Raw genomic sequence first — 21,585 nt, 5'->3', positions numbered from 1 at the left:
ATAAAGGCTAAAAGCAAAACCATCCCAATTGACATTTTACCTTATACACTTGTTTGTGTTACTGTAGAATAATCAAATACCCAACTCTGAGCAGTCATGTTTCTATGTGACAAGTAAAGAGCTTACTCCCATCTTCAATTTATTCCCCCTGTATAAAACAGCAGCTGTCTCCCAAGACTGAACTCAGTGCAGAACCATTTGCAAGCACTTGGAAGCTAAAACTGATAACATCACACACATCTAATTGTTTAGGGGAACCAAATGTATTTCTCATATTGCTACATTTCAAATGGATCAATTACCTCACCTAATGTGCCTTTTCAAACTGAAAACTGATCTTGCGTCTTTCCAGGTCCCACATCCATTTGTTTGTGTCATATAATGTTCAGTACTTTGAATGATTTATAGGTAACAAGAGGGAAGCTGCACTATGTTTTGCCAGACTAAAAGAGGAGTTCAGAAAGCAGCAGGTGCTAAGCATTTTCCCATCCTTTTTACTGATGCACAGTAAATGAACTTCATCAAGACTTTAATGTAAAACTTCCAAATTAAACCAATTATTGAGTTCTAGACACTTAGAGTTCCCAAATGGCCATCTTCTAAACAATAGCTTTGTAGGTCACATAATTTTGGTAGAAAAACTATTTATTATGGTACCATTCCCTTCTAGTGTGATGTAATTAACTGCAGATCAAATGTATTAACAATGCACCAGGAGTTAGCTACAATATTCATCTTATAATGCCACTCTATCGATAGAACAACTTTTCCTGCTACACTAAAAATTCCAATACTGCACTTAATGAACCTAGGTATAATGTTTAAAGTAAATAAGCCCTTTTACTCTAATAGGAGGGGAAGTATTTACATGTGGATGAGGTACAATAAAGCAACCTGCTCATAGGCTTTTGTGCAATTCCTCCATGCAATTACTTCAGCCTCAGAGCTACAATGTAAAACCCCCAAATTAAATACAATTAGTTCCATGGATTAACTTCACACCAATGACACTTTAGTACTCCCAGACGACTAAAGTCCCCTCTCTTGCTAGTGTTCACATGGTTTTATAAAGCCTTTGGACTAGATCATTCTGTCTTACTCTCCCGTGCTATACACATTTATTCTTGGCACGAGAATATTTCTCTCTATTTGTTTGAATTCTGGGACTCACCTGAGTAGCACTGGGGCTGTAAACTGGTTACTATTGGGTGCATGTAGGAAAGGACAGTGAGTAAATCACTCAGGACCAGACACTCTGTGGGTGTAAGGAGCTCATCTCCTGCTAGGATGACCATATCCCACAAACAGCTGAGAACTCCAAGGGTTAATCTTAAGTATTCGAGTCCCCTACCTCATCCAGTGCATACTCTCCTCACCACTATGGGCACACAAAGAGAGGGATAGTATAAAACCACTACCTTATGTTTCTGATTCAGGATGTAAAACACTCCAGGGCATGTCTGAAAGCAGATGGACCTCTGAAGAGAGCATCTAAATCCAGGGCACCCCCAGGGACCCTCCAAGGATGGCATTGTACCACAAGATATTATTTCCTTGAAAATGTATGGGGCAAAAGAACAAGAGATCTGACAAAGTATTTGCCATAGCGGATCAGGCTGCAATCAAATAAAATTCCATCATACAAATAGGAAAGTGGTCACTTATATATGTAATAAACTCTCAGCTGGATTTCAGATCTGGGGCTATAATAGTTAATTTCATGAAGCCATCAGATTACTATTCACTGGCAGCCAAAAAAGACTAAATTGAATCTCAGGCAGTGTTAAGAAAGAAACAAAGACCAAAACACCATTATGCACTTCATGGCAGACTCATCTTAAACACCATCAACTTTGGGTTTCCCTGCCCTCAAAAAGAATAGAATAGAACAATAGAAAGCGCAGAGCAGGCTGACAAAAATGAACAAAGACATTAAACAGTTTCATATTAGACTCAAAGGCTCCTCAGTCAAGATTAAGGAAGAATTTTGATAGAAGTCTATAAAAATCGAGGGTGTCATGGAAAAAAAGCGTAACACATGACAGGCAGATGGCAGGTTACAAACAAAAAAAATGTGGTCCTCCACAATATTTAGGAATTACACTTAGGATTTAAAAAAATGGACACTTTCTTCTTTTATAGGAATTTCTTTTTGTTCAACATCTTGAGCGAACCTCAGAGAAAACCAAATCAAGTAAAGCATGAGTGAGTTCAACAGACAATCGTAAATCAGTAAAATGAGGATTCTTTTAAAAATAGGTCAGGATACATCACAATATTAATCCTTCTCTAAGTACAGGTTGCTTTATCTACATTCTTTTTTCTTAAATTGCAAATGCTTTCAAGCACCATATTAGTGTCTAAGCAGTTCAAACAGCACAGAACTCTTGTTCAGCATTGGAAGGTTTTCTCATATTTTCCTAAACAATGGGAAAGGAGATGTATATACACACTACATCAGGAGTTACCAATGAAGCAGAATAAATGGGTCACACAGTGTTTTTAAAAGTCTGTTACTGTGAAAATACATGTCCACTAATGGGATGTAAAACCAGGTTCTCAGTAAGTAGGTCATGCAGCATTTTTATAGACTATTAGAACATACACATGCATACTAATGGAATACAAAACTGGATTCTGTAAAAGTAAGAAGATTAGAGAGAGCAAAAAAATCCTGTGAGAGGGATGGGTCTGAGGAGGTTGCTCTATTAGACAGCTGTATATATTTGTCAGGGATAATCTGTTTCCTGAAATATTTCTGTCTCTTTTCTTACAAAATTGTTTGGAACAGCCTCTAGGGGAACTGTGCTTCTGTTAGCTCAGAGCAATAAAAATATAGCTCACTTCTAAAACTGGACATTAAAAAGTAATTCTGCCTCCAGAGAGCACTACCTTAAGCAGTCCAAAAGTTGAGGAAAGGAAGCTAGAAGATGACAGAAACAAAACCAAGCATAGTTATGTTTAAAGCTATCATTCATTCTCCTATAATTTTGTTGACAGACTAAGCTTACATACAAAAAATAAAAAACACATTGAACTGGCATGATGCATAACTATAAGAAAACTACAGCGGCATAATAGAATGGATTTAAAGCAACATGACTAAAATATAAACACCTGTCTACTTTTGTTTAGGAATACAAAATATTTATCCTTAATGCTCATTTGAGACCAACCAGACAAGTTCATAATTTCTACTCCTAAGAGTGATTTGTCACAGCAAAATCAAGATAGTTGAAGAAAAAGATTTCTGACAAGTGAAAATACGACATCAATTTAAGCAGCACATTATACATCTCAAAAGTGAAAATGCATTGATCTGACTAGTTATAACTTTATGTACCAGATAAAGTCAGCACTGAGCTCTAACTACTCCAGAACCTGAACACATTCACAGTTTAAGTGTGCATTCAATTGTTGAGTATCTTGGCCTTGCAGTAATAGTTAATTTTTTGTGAAAGTAGGCTGCCCTGAATGAAAAGCAAGAATTCATACAGCACATTCTTCATCCTTCAGCACAAAAAGTTTTCTGAGATCCCCTACCTCTCCCTAATTTGAGAAGCACAAGCTCCTTTAACAATGACATCACATTATGACCTGTCATTCATGTGATGTTAATGCCAGCAAGATAGCACATCTGTATCTTGCCAGATTCTTGGCAGCCCCACTTCTGATTTGAATCATGTGCCTTGCAAATGCACTCTGCAGAGACTCGAGGGTGTCTGCCTGACTGCGCCGACACGGCCAGGGCAGGACTTTTAATACAGTCAGAGCTGAATGCAAACAGATTTTTTGGAGTTGTCGCTTACAAAAAGCAATCAAATAAGAGCAGCTAAAGTTCCCATCACTGTTGTTCTGGGTTTCTGTTTTTCTTGGATTATTCTCTCATCCCAACACTCTTACACTACCACCAACCAAACAGCACAGCCAATGCAACTGCAGCCTAACAGAGGAATTACTATTCCAGTTACAAATCAGAGTGATGTCAATAAGGGGGACCATCTCAGAGGCAGCAAGAGTAGAAGATAATTAAGTTTTCAATCCCAGAAGCCACTACAGATTTCCAGGGAAAAAAAAAATATTTTAAAAATTAAAGATCAGTTAAAAGCTATGGGGTGATAATTTTTATCACAAGCAGAGAAGGCTGATTCTGTACCAACAGATCAAAACCTTCATTCATTCAGTACCCTTTCACTTCTTCCCTTGGCTAATGGAAACTACAGCTAAGATGCAGCACAAAGCTGACATGGACCCAGCACAAACTGTAACAAAGAAGTCCAATTAAGACCCTCACATAAAGGATTCAGATGAAACAGGTTGAGAGGATAGAATCTAGGTTTTACTTCTTTTAGGGAAAGTTGAAAAGCGCTGGCACAACCAATTAATTTTATTAATCTATAATGTTTATTGATAAACATAGCCATTAAACTGAGCAGTGGCAGCTTTAGTTTTCCATTGAAATTAATAAATTAGCACACTATCTGAAATTAAGCTGGCAGTTACATTTTTACAGTTAGCTGTTTCAGCTTACAAAGTCACATCTCGTTTAAATGGTTGTCCCATATTAAGTGCAATATTTAGACATTATAATGAACTGAAGATTTATTACTATCTTTACCAAACTTATTTCTAGATCAAAACTTAGACTAAAAAAGTTACTCTAACGAGTCTGGTAAGACTTCTGTTCCTGCTATCCCCCAGTTCACAAGAACTTATGGTATTTTATGTCACAAGCTAGGATAAAAGCTGGAAAATGTAGCTCTTTAAATAAATAATTCCATCAGTAAAGTATTGAATCTCAAACAATTCCCTCAATAGGTTTGATTTGTACAGAAACATAAAACTTTTGGTGGGTATGGGATTCATTTTGTTTCATGCCACCCTCTCTCTCTCTGAGGACAAGGGGCTTGGTCTCACCAGATTAACCCCGCAGCGGATGACTCCTACCACAATCCCATTTCCTCTCTCCTAAAACTCTCCTCTCCTACATGGAAAATAGGAGGGAGGCCATCTGTGGCTTAGCAGAGCCCATGAGGTACAGACTGGGCAGGTGCCTCTTCTCCTCTGCCACTTCCCTCAGCTGCTCACCATCACCCCACAGGTAGCTCCTCCCCAATAGTTTTCCCCTTTTCAGGGCACATCCCAGTTCTACTGAACACATCCCTCTTTTAGGGGACACCCCAAACCAGACCAGGTATGGTGATGGGCCTGCCAACATCTCCTCCTACAGCAAGCCTGTCTTCTTGTTCTGATTTATAGTTTCTCCCTTGTCACATGAAAATCAGCTTTTCTAATTAGCAACATCAACTGGGGAGGTTGCTTTCTTTTTCTAAGGAAACAAGTGCAAAGAAAGATAACACACTGACATTGTACAAGCTCAGTGTGCAAAAACAAGCAGAAATCACTGAAAACAAAACAACCCTTAGACAAAACAGAAAGAATTATATGACGAATAATATGTATACTCTCAAAACTCATCTTGTGATGTAGCTTGCAAGATAATAGTCTGTATATAATATTCTAGAATTAGAAAGCATAGCTTTTAAAAACAAATTTTTTTTGGCACCTAGAAGCCCTAAAACAAGTTTTAAAAACCCAATGGACCATTCAGGCACCTGTATGATGGTCACTATAGGTAAGTAATTTCCTGTAATTTAATTTTTTCTCCCAGAAAATAATCCTCTAACAATCAAAGGCCCAGCAGTGTTCAGGCAATAGAGTAAGAACATTTATAGTCTACATTCAAAATGCAACTTGCATTGCCAGAATTTACTGACCTGCACCCAGATCTAAGTTAATTTCAGCTCTTACCACAACCCATGGGGAAGAATTGTAACATACCATCTTGTTAAAAGAAAGAAAAAATGCATTCTGTTCTGTATCTGGATGTTCAGGAGTTGGTTTCACTTACTTCTGGTCAGCTTATGACCCCTACATTTTCCCTGCAGGTTTGATTTCAATCAAATTCCCAAACTAAGCCACTTCACAAGGGTTCTTGACTTTCAGGAGCTATAAAAAAACCAAACACCAACTCCTAGTGTTTGGAGAAACAGAATATTTTCATTTAAAATAAACCTTCTCATTTCTGATGCTTTCACCCTGAGCAGCTTGCCTTAGGAATCAAAAGATACAAGTGTCCATTCAAATACCTCTTTTTATTTTATATTTTGGGTTTGGTCTGACACAAAGTTTTGACATGCCAAGAAACACAAATTTTCGTATTATCTCTAGTTTTTAAAAATCCAGAAATAAAAAGGAAAAAAAAGTTCAAAATTCACTGTAAGCCGTCTGCATGGAACTCTTCCACACCACAGCTAAGGCAATAGTGAATAGCATGTCAAACAATGCTAACATTGTAGCAGCTGATCACAAAATTAAGGTGTTCTGAGACCACCACCAAATGTTTTGCATAGTATTCTGCAGTAACATGCGGGTTCCCATTCACTCTGCCAAACTATCTTCCAGGGTGAGTGGTGCTGTAAAAGAGCAATCTGGAAGTGTTCTGGAAGTGTTCCAGATCCTGGATGTACAAATTCTTTTTCATGCTAAAGGATTGGAGAAAACCCTTCTAGGAAATAATTTTTATTAAAATCACACTAGATTAATTTTATGGAGTCATATCAGCCATACTCTAGATTGTGTTTCTGAACAATTTAAAGTAGATCGTTATAAAGGGCTTTGTTCCTCCTTCTGAATTGTAGGGTTTCTATCCACCCTTACGCATGGACTGCGTGAAGGTGACCCTGAGGCTCATTGGCAACAGGTGAACAGCCCTTAATTCTCATGGGTGCACTTTGGAAGCACAGCAGAAACATAGCACGTGTGGAAAACCTCTGTCAGACTCATTAGGCAATTAATGATTTCTCAGAGGAGTACAGCAACCTCTCTTGCAGTAGCACCCTTAAAAAGAAATACTCTTCTTAGAGATGTGCTGCATTGCTCTGAAATTCCCTATTTCATAAGCTGCCTCAAGGGAAGAGTTAACTTTCCACTATGCATTAACTTTTGATCAGGTTCTCTCAGCATCAAGTAGCATTTCCAAGATCTCACTGGGACTTACCATCTATCTCAAAGATCATTTCTTTAAAGACATTTTCATTTTAGCTTTATTTTGCTTTTTTTGGTCTGTCCTGAAAATAATCTTTTTTGGGCAAATACCCTTATTTAAACATACACAATGCTAAAAATGTTGCTAAGAGTAAGATATAAAGTAAACACAAAATAAAATTTCAGTCTGAAAGAAAGGACCCTATACAAACACAAAGAGAAAAAAAGCAAGCATTCTCACCCCACACATTTTTTCCAAATTTGCATTCATTGAATAAATACAAACCAAACTTATAAATACTACCACACCAGCTTTGGGTACTGAAAGGGGAGGGGGTGATAGGAACTGGGTTTTGTTTTGAAGGAAGGAGTTGGGGTGTTAGTTGAATTTGACTGAATACCATATGAGAATTACAAAGTCAATTTGCAGGAAATACCCAGTGGGTCTCTGCTAACCTAGAACACTGACCTTGAGTTTTTGCAAAACATGAATTGCAGAAAGTCTCACTGTACCTGGAAAAACAGTCATTTCAACATTAAATCTCTGAAGTTCTTAGCCAAGAACGATTACATTGCTCTTAAACCCAGAATAATTGGTCATAAGAACGTAAAATCATGCAAAGGCCAGTTACTCTCAACAGAAAAATCTCACTGACCTCGCTAATTAAGCTAGCAAGAAATAGTATCCTACCCATGTTATTTTAGACAAAGAAGTATATTCTACTCTGGTGACCACCCATTGGGTTCCTCAGCATGAAAACACTTCCAAAGAGGTCAGCTCACAACAGCCACCCCGTCATAGGAAAATTCCACCCACATTTTGCAAAATAGAAAGATAGAAAGTTTGGAATGTAACAACTCAAACTCACTTTAATAAGTGCGAATGCAGGGCACAAAACCATTGTACTAACAAAGCAGATTTCATGCTATGTGCAGCATCCAGAGAACATTGGATTTTACACAGAACACTAAGAAATTAATGAAAAAGAAAAGATACAGACTGACTGCGAAGGAATTTGGTCATGACGAGAGTCCTAATGCAGAACTGCATCACTTTTACTCAAATAAAGAATGGAAGTATTTTCTAGCTAACCTGCCTGTAATGAAAGATAATTATATGGAGAAAATTAGTAGGGATAATTGCTCTACTCTTCCAGCTCCTTTTAGCTGAAATGTTTACAGGTGTGTGTGATTAATGGCAATCTGTCTCCATCATTGCCTTTCAGAACAGAAGACCAATGTGCAGCTCTTCTACCAGCATATATTAGATTGTCAGAAGAAAACAGATCATCTAAAGCCAGCCCTACATCTTACAGAGTCAGAAGTGCCAAATACTTGGGCAACTGTCAGAGAGGGCCCAGAAGAAAAGCTGGCTGGTCAAGTGGAAAATACTAGCCAAAAGCAAAACACTTCCAGCAAAATGTGTCTAAACAAGAGTTTCTCTCATTCATTTTCTTATCAAGAATCATGAGGAAGGCAGAGCAGGAAGAAGGCAGAAGGAAAACTTCTCTGAGGACCAGATTGTACTTAAAAGTGTTTTAGTGGATATGTCAAAAACATTTATTTTACTAGGAATAAAAAAAAAAAAAGTAGATTATCTCAAAAATTTGCAAAAAAATTTCAGCATTGTTACCATGTTTCCCTCTCCAAAGTGCACATGGGCAACCTCAGGACAGGGGGGTTTTCCCTGCTTTATTCACAAATATGCCAGATTACCTGTTGTTCAGTAAAGTGGAAATTTACTCTGAAAGCACAAGCTTCATTTTAATGTGGTTACTATGAACAATAGATTAAGGTCAATAATCATGCCACATGCAGGGGGGTTTAAGCAAAGAATATAACACTGTGAGATATTCAGATAGGTGATATAGTGCTCCTCACATTTAAATGTCAGTAAGATTGAAGTATAAATCAGTAAGGCCTTACAAGATGTAGTATAACAGCACAGCTCTTGCTGTTGACAGGGACAATCCCAGCAAACTGAATTCAGACACATGCAGCACATTTCTGGAGAACCAGAATTATCTGACACAGCCCTTAGTCACTATTTTTAAATCTAAATACAATTAAGTATAAAGGCATTTAAAGTTTCTGAGTCTTTGGCAGCTTGAATTCTAGGTCTAAAGCAGAATATGAAGAGAATGAGGAACTTAGATATCCTTTGTTGGTTTCCTTGACTCTAAATCAAGTACACAGATTTCAGAAACACAATTAAATCAAATCAAGAAAAATAATAAATTTCAGTATTTCCTCATCTGTGGAGTTTTCATCAGTAATATTTAAGATCCTAACCATTTAAATATAAATGGTTAGGAAGTGGGATGTGCCAAGAAATAGAGCTTTTACTGTTATGCTTTAAGGTCTGGTTAAAAATTAAATTGTAGCTCCTGGATAGATTTAACAGATGGGAGTCTCCAAAGATTTTTCTTCTCGCAGCACAAGGAAAATGTTGAAACAGTTTGTAGAGCTTCATATACTCTCCCAAATAGGCATGCATATGTTGTTTCTTCTTTTCCACAGATTCAATGAAAATCTTGAAAAATATGTATCCAGAACCTGTTCTTCAGACTTTTTGTTGTTGTTTTCACCAGTTATCAGTAGAAACAGCTAAACCTTTTGTAAGTGTTATGTATTACCCCCTGCAAACACCCTTAAATAGCTTCAAGAATTTTTTCTCCATCTAGCCTGTTATTTTGGTACAGAGATCTGTAAGAGCAGACTCATGGTCTGTTAGTGACAAAACTATCCACTCTCATTCTAATAACCTCATTCTGGAAACTGAAGTATATCAATATATTCCGGACCATTTAGAACCCTTTCCACTTGGACGTCTTATATGAATTTCCTTCCTGAGAAGCATGCAAACTCTTTGCAACAAAAAGATAATATAAAAACCACTCTTTGTATATGTTTTAGTTCAGGTAGAAAGTATGTGTTTTAGCTATATAGAAAGATCGTACTGGAAAAAGTCGGTAGTGATACATTCGTCCTTTACACTTCACTTTGTCTTAAAAATCAATCAAAAGAACAACTGTGAGTTATTCAATTTCTTTAAAGTAATTTGAAGAGAGTTAACCCTCAATATAAAAGAAAAAAAAATTTACTACATTGGACCAACGATTCCCACAGCTTAGTAAACCAGCTATACGACAGTTAACATTTATGCAAAAAAGAAATAATAGGCACACACATCTAGCTTAAATAATAAAAAAACTCACCAAAAATCAGATTGCAAAAAGAATAGCTCACTGGAGATAGGTTCCCCATAAACTGCAATGCACACCCCTGTTTTCACCCTTTTTAGCCTAATTCCTTCTCTCAACTTTTACTTAATAAAGCCCTTCAGCTGTGCTAACATGATGAGATTCTGCTGGGATGCAGTTAGAAACTCACAAGTACATCCAATTTACAATAACAAGCATCAGCAGGAGCTGAGGACGTGCTTAATTGTACCACCTGCTGTTTTGTCTTTCAGACCTTACCCTTAGACATTGCATCCTCCTCCTTTGTTTCTAATCTTATATATACACACATCTTAAAAATGTGGTTTGTCTATATTCCACTTTCTGTCTCACTCTTGAGTGTTACAAATAATTTCCAATTAATCTTCACCTTTCCTGTGGAAAGGTGGAGTCCTCATGTAAAAGGACACTTTTACATAAAAACAAGATTCTGCTCTAGTTGATACTTTGATTTGTTGTTTTAGGAGTCCACGAATTTACTCATCTTTACCTGAAGATTCCTGCATCTGTCCTCATTATAAATTCGGATACTTCATTTTACTTCTCCCCTAGTTCATTTTAACATAACAATCTTAACACTGTTGCAATGCTGCTCATTGCTAGGATATTTCCACTTCTTAATAAACAGCAGTTAAAAAACCCAAGCAAAACAGAGAAAGGTAAAGAGAAAAGGTTATCTAATAGCTGTACTATCAAAAAATCCAAGTGCATTTCCAGAAGGTAGCCGGGCAGCATAGCAAATATCATTAACTAGAAAGCAGGAGAGAGGCAAGTGCAGTCTTACTAAACACAAATTAACCCCTGTTCCTCCTAAGCAGATTTAGGACTTAATCAAAACTCCCTGCACTGCCTTTCATCTAGGAGGCTGTCCAAAGACAGACTGGAAGGGTGTCTTGAACTTGAAAGCCTTGATATGAAAGATCACAAAATCAGGCCTTCCCTCTGAGCTAGGGAAGCTGATTGTTCCCTGGTGGGAAGAGGCCAGATCAACCAGGACAAGTCCCACTGACATTTCTGCAGAGCAGGAGACTGCATTCATTCAAAAAAATGAATGTAAAAGATTTCAAAAGTGAATTCAGTTCCCTTTTGCAAAGTATTGAAAGGAAAATTTAATCAGATCCTGCCAACTTGGATGTTTAACCCTGAAGTATCTCAAAATATTTGCTTTAGAAGTTTAGATCAATTTGACTATTTCCTTGTTAGCATGAACCCTCATAAATACTGAGGCACTAAAAATTTTGGCAGAAAAAGATATTGTGTTGGGGAAGATGAAACAGGAAGGCCTGGTGGATATGATTGCCTGACAAAAGATTTTGGGAATATGAAAACTACAGGCAACATCGAAATGAAAGCCACTTTTGAAATACCAAGTTTTAGTTACTGAACAACTAGAAAACAATGGTATGGCCACTGAAGTAATCCCCTCTTGATGGAACAATACCCTCTGCTTGCAAGCGGTCCAAGGGTCAGAGCAGACCCTACTAGCTCAGCAGAAGGGGTCCAAAGAGTAGTTTTTAGAAGTTAAGATGTAACACTCTATGGTAATATAAGAACTCTTATAGGCTGTATGTAAATGCTATAGGATTTGTATCTTGTATTAGATTGGTTAGTGACAATTAGAATATTCAGTACAGAAGATGATTTATTGTATTGTAACCAGGACTTCAGACACTTCTACTTCGATTCTCACTTCCATTCTCTCTCTTCCATTCCTTTTCTCTCTTCCACTTCTACTTCATTCCTCACTTCCGCTTCTATTCACTTCCACTTCATTCCTTTCCTTCCTTACTTCCACTCTTGCTCTTACACCCTCTCTCTCTCTCACCTGCTTACTTTCTTGGGCCTGCTCAGAGCTGAGTCCAGCAGCTCTGAGCAGTGCCCCAATACCCAAGCTTTTTGCAATAAACCGACTGTGTCCCAAGACCTGCTTATAGAGATCTCTCCGTCACCGTCTCCGTCCCGACCGAACCCGTCCCGTAACCTACAATATTGGACACTTTTTTCTTCCCTGAATCATAGAATTCATGCTTTTTCTGTTCAGCAGTGGAAATATACTTCCTTTCTTTCCTCCTAGTTCTAGTTCTGTTGCCTATTACCTTGTGTATCCCTTCTTAATATAAATTCCTAACCAATTTTATCCATACAGATTCGTTCTATTCCTTTGCATTCACCCTTACATACACACTTTTCCCCCCATTTTGAATTAGTTCTATTTGATCTTCAAGTCAGTGACAAGCTCCTGACACAGCCATTATGGTCTGTTTCTATCATTTCTATTTCACCTCCACATTGTATAACGTACAAAAGCGAGCTATATTCTCCCTCAGGAACTGCAGGCTTTTATCCCTCGGCTTATCTTCCCAAGAAATCCTACATAAAAATTCTCTGGATTTGTGGAAGTCAGTTTCTCTGAACTGTGTTATTCTGTTTCTCCAATACATTTTCTCCTTTAAAAAGTGAGTTCTATCATACAAATTTTTTTTAATCTCGTGCTTTCAACTTAGTTTCTTGGTTCCTCCATTAACCAGAAGCCAATCTAAACCATCTGCCACAGTAACATTTCACAGTTTCTGGAACAAATTGCCCAGCCCATTTCAGGAGCCTTTTATACTGGTAAAATCTTGCTATCATGTCCAGTTTTGCACAGAGTATTATTAATATATAATGGCAAATAATAATTGAAATTGAATATAAAATGTAATTACTTGTAGTTTAATATCCAACATGTATAATCTTATAATTTAATTTGTAATATACTTAACATTACTATTCAAAAATATGCTAATAGTATAAGTGAATTCATACAAGTGGTTATTAAAGCCACTCAGGAAACATTATTTAGAGTGCCTTCCTTGATTAACCCCACACCCAGTGCTCTCTCCTCTAGGGCAGAGACCACTGTGGCTCACAGTCTTCAGAAAAAGTATATCCAGAATATGAGAACAAAATATACTTGGAAAAATTTCTAAACTCAGTCTTTCCTCAGAGAAACAATTAGGACATTCTATCAAGACTCTAGGATAAAATCATTCTTCTCTAAAAATTGATGAATAATAAAAGTAAGAATTCTCGCTTCATAACAAAATCTTTGCAATTTTGGGAATGTTTCCAGTACTGTGCTTATATAACCATTTCATCAATTACTGTTATTTAAAACATTTACTTTCCTCTGTAATCTTTTTCTATAGCTATTACTGGCAGACGTAACCAAAACATGCTGTAATAAATAATGAAATTTATATTTTACTTCTTTCTAGACATTCTAGGGAATTCTAGGAGATGAATTATTTATGCATTATTTTAGATTCGGAACAACTCTATGCCTTCTCTTTATGCAGCTTCAAATACACCAGCTAGAGATTAACAGAAATGAGATGGATCTAGTCAACTCAGAGCTCTAATTCCACTAATCATGATGTGAAATATAAGACGCTCTTTTTACTTGCTACAGAAAACAAGTTGTGCTGATAATGTAGTAGAAGCTTCTCATAATGTTTGTGGAAAAGAAATCAACATAACTTAATTTTAAAACACTGCTTTAGTTCTCCTGCTCAGGGAAACTTTAAAAGTTTGCTGATTTGGCATAAATGTGCATCTACTTCTCTTGTCACTCCTAGAAATAATGAGAACAGAACCCCAAATAATCCAGATATTTCTGCCCACAATAACCACTTTTCTAGAAGAAAAAAACCTCTCTGTAATACAAGTAACATGTCAATTAACAAAAAAGTACTCTGACAGCAGCCTTAGCAATACTGCTCAAGATTAATGTTGATTTGCAGCTTACAGCTATTTAACTATTACTCAAAATCTGTCCTGGTCTGCAGGTGGGAGATTGGTTTTCCTAAAAACACTATTTTTCATGACTTGAAACACTGCAGGGGGGTGGAAGTTATAGTTCAAAAATCCAGACTTTTTTAAATTACAGCAAAAATTGACATCACATATCAACATAGCCTCCAGTGAACATTCATTCTCTCAAATTAAAACTCTCCTCTTGAACATATCAGCCAGAAGTTTAGCTGCCTTCAGAACACTGAATTAGGCTAGCAGTGCACTGTCAATACTTTTCTAGAAAAAATTTCTCTCTTCCATTTCCATTACTTTAAAATGAAAAATTAAAACTTGGAATTTATCTGTTTTTTCACTATTTAATGGTACTATGAATTATTTGCTGGTAACTAATTGCAGTTTATGAGCCATTTGAGAAGAGATCACTCTGTGCTTGTGATTTTCTGCTCAGTCATATAGATGGCAATTTTTTATTCTCCAACTGAATAATGTTGGCTTAAAGCTAGGAATGTAATTCTAGACAACAAAAATGTGAAGGTAATATTTTTTTAATATTTAAAAATAATTTTCTCTTTCCTCATATACCTGGCTCTGCATGTTGACCTAATAAATAAGTACTATTAGTTATACTAAAAAAGGACATTACTTGCAATAAAGGAATTACAACACAAATATATAGCAAAATACCTAGGGTGGTACAGGAAAGGAAAGAGTTCTCAATGTAGAAGGGTTTGCTTAAAGTACCATAAACCCCTAAACATTGAGTTTTCCTGGAGAAAACTTGAAGCAAGATAATGTTACAGCTATTGAATCTGCTGTATCTTACTGAAAATTGAAGACTCTTCTCTGCAATCAATGAGGAAAGTAGAGGACAGTAGAATCAAAGAGCCACGTACAGCAGAGTTCTCTGGACATGTCTCTGGACTCAAAACAGTAAATCTTCATCCAGATTCAGACCTTCAGTCTGAAGTGAAAACACCCTCAGGAGATCTGTAAAACATTTTTTGCAGCCATTCCCATTAGCTAAGAAAACACCCCTCAAATCTTCCTACAGAAACATCTCAGTGAGACAAGTAAAGCAAACAAATAAACAGTGATGACGTTATTTTGGGTGAAAATCTCATACTTTGACAACATCATTATGACAAGGTATTTGGTTTGTATGTTTAAAAACATCACAGAGTTTTTTCCTCTTCCCTGAGGAACCGAAACACATAAACCCTGGGGTCAAATAGAATACAAATCTACCTGAACATCCCTCTTTTCTCCAAGTATGGCAAGTTCTGGCAGACTGAACAAGACCTGAAGACAGCCATGGAGAAAACCACATAGGATCAGAGAGAAGTTCAGCAAACAGTAGAGCCAGGTTAGCTGGATAGCCTGAATTAACTCTTTTGAGGAGAGTTCTGCTTTGAACTTCTACTGAACTAACCCAGGGATATTTCCCCACAGTGAAAAGAAATTCTGGCCTCAGAGCAAAAATTGCTGTTTTCTCGAATGGGCTCATGACTAAACTCTTGCAGAGCCTGTCCTGTTTACAGTGAGTATGTTCATGGTTTGCAGAGAATACAGTTCTTGGAAAGCTTTTGGCTTAATATCTCACAAGCAGAATGAGCACAACCTCACAGGATGAGCCTGTATTTTGGGAGTTAATACTCAGGGATACTGGAAAATTCTATCACATTGCTGCTCACAACATTAACTGTAAGCAAAATTGAATTTAATCCAAATGTTGTGACCAATCATCCTCTTTAACATTTTACACCAAAGTTGACTTTTGACAACTAATCATGAAGCTTGTATATCCAAATGTTGACTGGAGCAGGGCTGCAGAGTTTGGAGCTTCCCTAGATGAGCAATAAAATCACTGAAGAGTCAGCTACAATGCCACTGCTGCTCATGCAGTCTAGAAAGCCATGCAGAAGAATTTGCAGGAATCTTGAGACAAGTACAATTATGGGACAAGTACAATTATCTCATCAGAAGTAAGTAAAAACAGTGACCCTGAGGTGCTCATGGCTTTGCAGGGCACCTGCCTGTAGCAAGCTCCAAAACCGATAGGGTTTTAAGCTCCAGAAAGACAAATTTCATTGGAATTAAACTAAAAGAGTTGCCATCTTAACCAGAAAAGGCAAAAAAGGGAAACTATAACAGAACACAATAAAAATTAAGTATACGCAGTCCTTCCCAGCCTACTGTCCATGTAGGCACATCTTTCATTCTAGAATTGATTTTCCCCATCTTACAAATTTTCTGAGCTGCAAAAAGTCTACCCAGCCTCAGAGTAGGTCCTTCATACCCCTCTAAGGCCAGGTTGGCTGGTCCCAATTTTAGCATTCTCACTTGTTACCACTGTAGTCTTCATAACCTCCTCTCCAGGCAGGCTCAGTTCCACCCAATTTTCTTAGAGAACTTGGTGTCATTACAAGCAGAAAAAATTAAAAACTCAAATAAACAAATACTGCCCATAAGAGACAGAAACAGAAAAAGGTGAAATGGAAGAAACCACTTTGTGAGGTTTTATTTATTTTCACAAATTCAGAATAAACTGTTTTGCCTTCAGAATATTGCATAATTCAAGCACACATTCCCACAAGGGAATTTGTAGTTGAGAGAGAGAGTAAAAAATTGTGCTTTTTTAAGAGAAGGTACATCATCTTAGCTTCTAGAAGAGTTCCAGAGAAGAATAAACAACTGTTTTATTTTGAAGTCCTAGTAGAGGTATTTAACAAAAAAAAGGTATTTCAAGTATTATTTTTTAGAGAAAATAACTCTCTACCATCTCCTCTTTTCTAAGAGGATCATTTAACTATTAGTAACCACTAGAACCTCTAAATAGTAGCAAATAAGGATAGAAAAAAAATCACCAAAGTAGCTCACCTGATGACATCTCAATCAAAAGAAAGCTTATCTAGTAAGAAATATAGAAAATTTTAAAAGTCAGTTTTCTTTTTGACTTTCTTTCAACTCCTTCCTGAAAGGAGGAGTGAGTAAAGGAAGACAAAAAAAGCAAAAGCAAAAGTTGCTTTTTGCAACATCCTAAAAATAAAATAAATGAGTACATACACTGGAATAAACTTAAATGTGCAAAGTTGCAGAATTTGGCTCACTAGAGTTTGTGACTTTGGCTACAGCTTTACAAGAAAATGAATATGTCCAGCAAGATACTGAAAACCTTTTGGATCAAACTGCAAGTGTAAAGCAGATGACCAGGAAGTTTCTCATGTACAATCCTGCATTCTGACTCAGAGGCTCTCCTCCACTTGTCACCCTCACCACAAAAATTGCCACTGTCCAAGAACTGTAAAATCTCTTCTGACACTAGTTACAGCAATTCAAGGGTTGGCTATTTAAATCTGGCATATAATATCTTCTGTCAAAATAATTACAGTCTTTTGGGAAAGGTTTTCCTGTGCTGTCTGGACTTCTTTGTGTAAGGTTGTCCCCCTGCCATTTGCAACCACATCCATAACATTTTAATAGCAATTGCTGGCCCTTCCACTCTGCTACTGAGCTGTCTCAAATAATTTCAACATATTTTATTCCCAAGACTAAGCTTGATGAACACTTTGGGCTGACAAACCATACCAAACAGCCATATCTGTAATTACCAAAAGCAGCTCAATTGTAACTATTAAAGCCACTAAAATGTTTCAAATTCAGAAACTTATTATATAAGTTTCAGGAATCCAACTATATCTCTGAACAAAAACATTACAATTAAAAAAAGAAAAACCTACACAACCGTAAACAGGTATCCTCTTTGGCAGTGAATTTTCCAGTTCTCTCCCATACTGTTGTTACATTGTTCTCTTCCTGCAACATCTTTGAGTTTTAGACTAAAAATGAGGTACAATAATCTAATGCATTATGAGATTAGACATCACTCTTTGCCTGCATTTATAGATCATCTAAACATCAGTAAATAAGGATAGAGAAAAATCACTAAAGTAGCTCACCTGGTGACATCTCACTCAATTAAAACATATCTAGTAAGGAATACATGTAATGACAAAAAAATCCGTTTTCCTTTTGACTTTCTTTTTACCGTACTTCAGACTACAAATATGGTATAACTGCATTCCAATTGAATTACAAGATACTAGGAGCTGAGTCTTCCCTGTGGTCAGTAAACCTGACTTCAAAGGTTGGATAGAATTTTCATAAAAACACAATTTTATTCTGATTTGGCATCTGTCTCTCTCCATTTTCAATTCATGAAACCAGAAATTCTGAGAAAACTTTGCCCTAAAAACACTAAGGTGCAGTATTCCTGAAACAGAAGATGCTGGGGTGAAGCACAGCAGGCCCTGAGAACTGGCAGAGCTTCTCCCATGCTGCTCCCTGGGCAGAGGGTGAGGCATGACCCATGCTGGACCCTGAGACCACCAGGAGCCAGGGAGCTCAAACCCCAACCTTATCACAGGCTCACTCGAAGGTAAAGCAAGATTCAGAACAGGCTTGGTCACTTCGTGCCTTGAGGACTGAATTCAACACACTCAGGGCCCACACTCTGGGGCAAAGCTGTTATGGGAAACCGTTATGAGCTGTGACCTGTAACTTTTATTGTCCACAAATGTAACTGGCCCCGTACTCTCATCCAGCAAAGGAAATGGCTGGCTTTCCTTATCTTATAGGGATTTTATTTCAGGAGAAAATGTTCTACCAGCTGCTGTTGCCAATTACTTCCTAAGCAAAAGGAAGACCCAAAGAGGAACAACTCAGTGACTGCAAGCAGCTGCAGCACTTCTCGTTAATGCAGAGCCTGTCCCAGCCAGGCACCATCCATTAACTGTGTCTGGGAGCTGCACAAGGGCTGACACAGCTGAACACCATCCTGAGCCTGCCCCAGGCACAACATCGGGAGATTTCTCTGAGCATAGGATTTCTCTAATCAGCTTTTTGTCAGAAACCAGTGGTGCACCAGGCATGGAAATCAGTAACAGTTTCCTCTGTTGCCCACATGTTTACTATATTTGTATTTTAAATTAAATAGAGCTTTCTCAAAACTGCTGTCTATGACTATGTTTTGGTTATAAAAAGGTGGGGGGAAAGGCTGTTTGCACATAAAAGTTCCTGGTATATCAAACCATTATTTGCACTTTTTCTTGAATCAGGGGAGAACAAGTTGAACTTAATTATCCCTTTCCAAAGGGAGTCTTCAAGTACTTTTAATTAATTAGGAATAGTTTACCAAGATCTTTTCTTAGCCTTCTGCTTCTTGGTGTCTGACTACACAAAAGAGGAAGACAATTGGAATGTCACCAGGAAGAATTACTGAGCCCACTCCTCTTGGCCATTACACTGAGCTGGCAGAATAAAAAGGTTTTCTCTTCCTATCCTCTCATTGCAATTGGGATCAATTTGCATTTAGCACATAAGTCTATGAAAGGCAGATTGTACAAGAGATTGCCTAAGAATAAAAGCTCCTAAGGCATTTTAAAATTTAAAACTACATTTTAAAAGATGTATTTATCTTAAGCTGAAAGACACGCAACATTTGTTTCTGTTAGTCACTCCCATGAAAACACTGGATTTTTTATTTCTCTGGTCTGTGAACATTTCTAGCTAGCAGATTTCAGTTAAAATGGAAAAGGAGTTTTTCCCCAGATTATTTTCTTAGAGACTACTGAAGTATGTCTTCCACAGGTCATGTTTCAAAGGCCTGAATATTGACCCAAGAGACAGAGAGCGATACAAAGATTAATCTGAAGCACACACAGCTTCAGAAGATGTCTTTTTGGTCAAACATTTTAAAACTAACCAAGAATCAACCATTAGTAAGAAAGCATTTCTAACAATTGACAATAACTAGAAGGGGAACAGGTCTTTTGTATAAGATAAACAGGATACTACCACAAAATGCACGCCCTCTATGGCTGGACAGCATCATGTTTATACACAAAAACTGAAGGTAAAAAAGAAATTAACGGCAAGTCTCCCTGTACATCCCGTTCACTTTACCTTCTTTGCATCCATACTTATATACAAAAGCCAGTGGAATATCTGCAAACCAATAATTTATTGGTTTGGGGTCTTATCCACCAGATTAACATCCATGGGCACAAGTTTTACATCTACATTATAAAAATATTTTGAATTCTCAACCCTTCATACATGCATCAAAAATAATGACAGCAATTTTCAGTATCTAACACATACAAACATATTTATTTTATTCTACATTTTGTTTGCAGTGTATGTTCCAATACAATGCTTTCAACATCTTAATAGACTAACACTGATGGTCATAGAAATCTGGAATGAAGCAATAAATGCTCTACAGACTCACCAAAAAGATACAGATCATCAACATTTATGATACAGGTACACAGTAGGGTAGACAACTGAAAGTTGAAATATCTGAGGAAATTAAACTGAGATATAGAGGTAGGGTTTAGATAAGAAAATAATCAGGTGAAAGAATGATGAGAAATTTTCGAGGATTTTTTGTATAATAAAGCCTCTTGGACAATGAGATCATATCACCATCATTCCTATTTGAACGCTGACACATTGAATACTTCTCACTGCAATGCATTAAAAATGTCTGATGGGGAACATTTTTGCGCCAGAGGGAGAAGAGATGAGACAATTTTCCAGCTTGAATCTGTACTTTCAAAATGATGGACATGTTGTTAGTTTAATGTTGAAGACTAGAATTGCACTAAATTCCTCTTCAGTTTTCTATATGTGAAGTATTTAGGTGGATCAGCTGAGAAAATACTGTTCTTGCTTTATGAAACACTGAGCTCTGTATGTACCCTCCCAGGCAGGATTATAGAGGATTTAACCACCACACATGTGCCCAGTGCTTTTTAAACTTTAAATATCATTTCTCAATTTGGAGCTTCAGTATAGCAGTTAATCACATTTGCAAATTTTACACACAATTTTCTTAATGAAACTTGATACCTGTGTCCCTGTCCTACTGCCATGTGTAGCATAATTAGGAATATATCTATTCCCCATTTGATTGATGAAGAAAGATCTAAACTTTACACAACCATGAGATTAAAAAGGGCTTCATGTCCTTCAATTTTGTATTGTGTCATAAAACTACAGTGCATTTTCTGATATATGAAGTGGATATAAACCAGTCTTGCAGTCTCCCATGACACTCATTACAGAGCTATAGATACCATTCCCTTTCATTTACAGACCTTGAATAAAAGCATCGTTTCTGCAGCTACAGAAAATATATGTATTTTAACATCTCATGCTTAACATTACAGAATTATACCTGAGCAACTACTAAATATTTCAAGTAAATCCAAAAAAATCTGAAGCACTTTGCAAAAGAAGAAACATTCAGTAAGTTAGATTTTATTAAATCTCAATGTCCTATTCATTGCAGAACAGATTGTGGAATGATTAGACTGCAGCTGGCATATTCTTAAATGTGTGATATCCAGAAGAAAAGTACTTACTGTTACATTTTTCAGCCACTGACACAGTAAAGTAATTTGAGTTATTTAAAAGGAGACTTTTTAAAAGCACTTTG

This window comes from Corvus brachyrhynchos, unplaced genomic scaffold (genome assembly GCF_000691975.1).
Source record: "Corvus brachyrhynchos isolate BGI_N302 unplaced genomic scaffold, ASM69197v1 scaffold97, whole genome shotgun sequence".
Taxonomy (NCBI): Eukaryota; Metazoa; Chordata; class Aves; order Passeriformes; family Corvidae; genus Corvus; species Corvus brachyrhynchos.
This window is presented reverse-complemented; position numbering follows the sequence as displayed.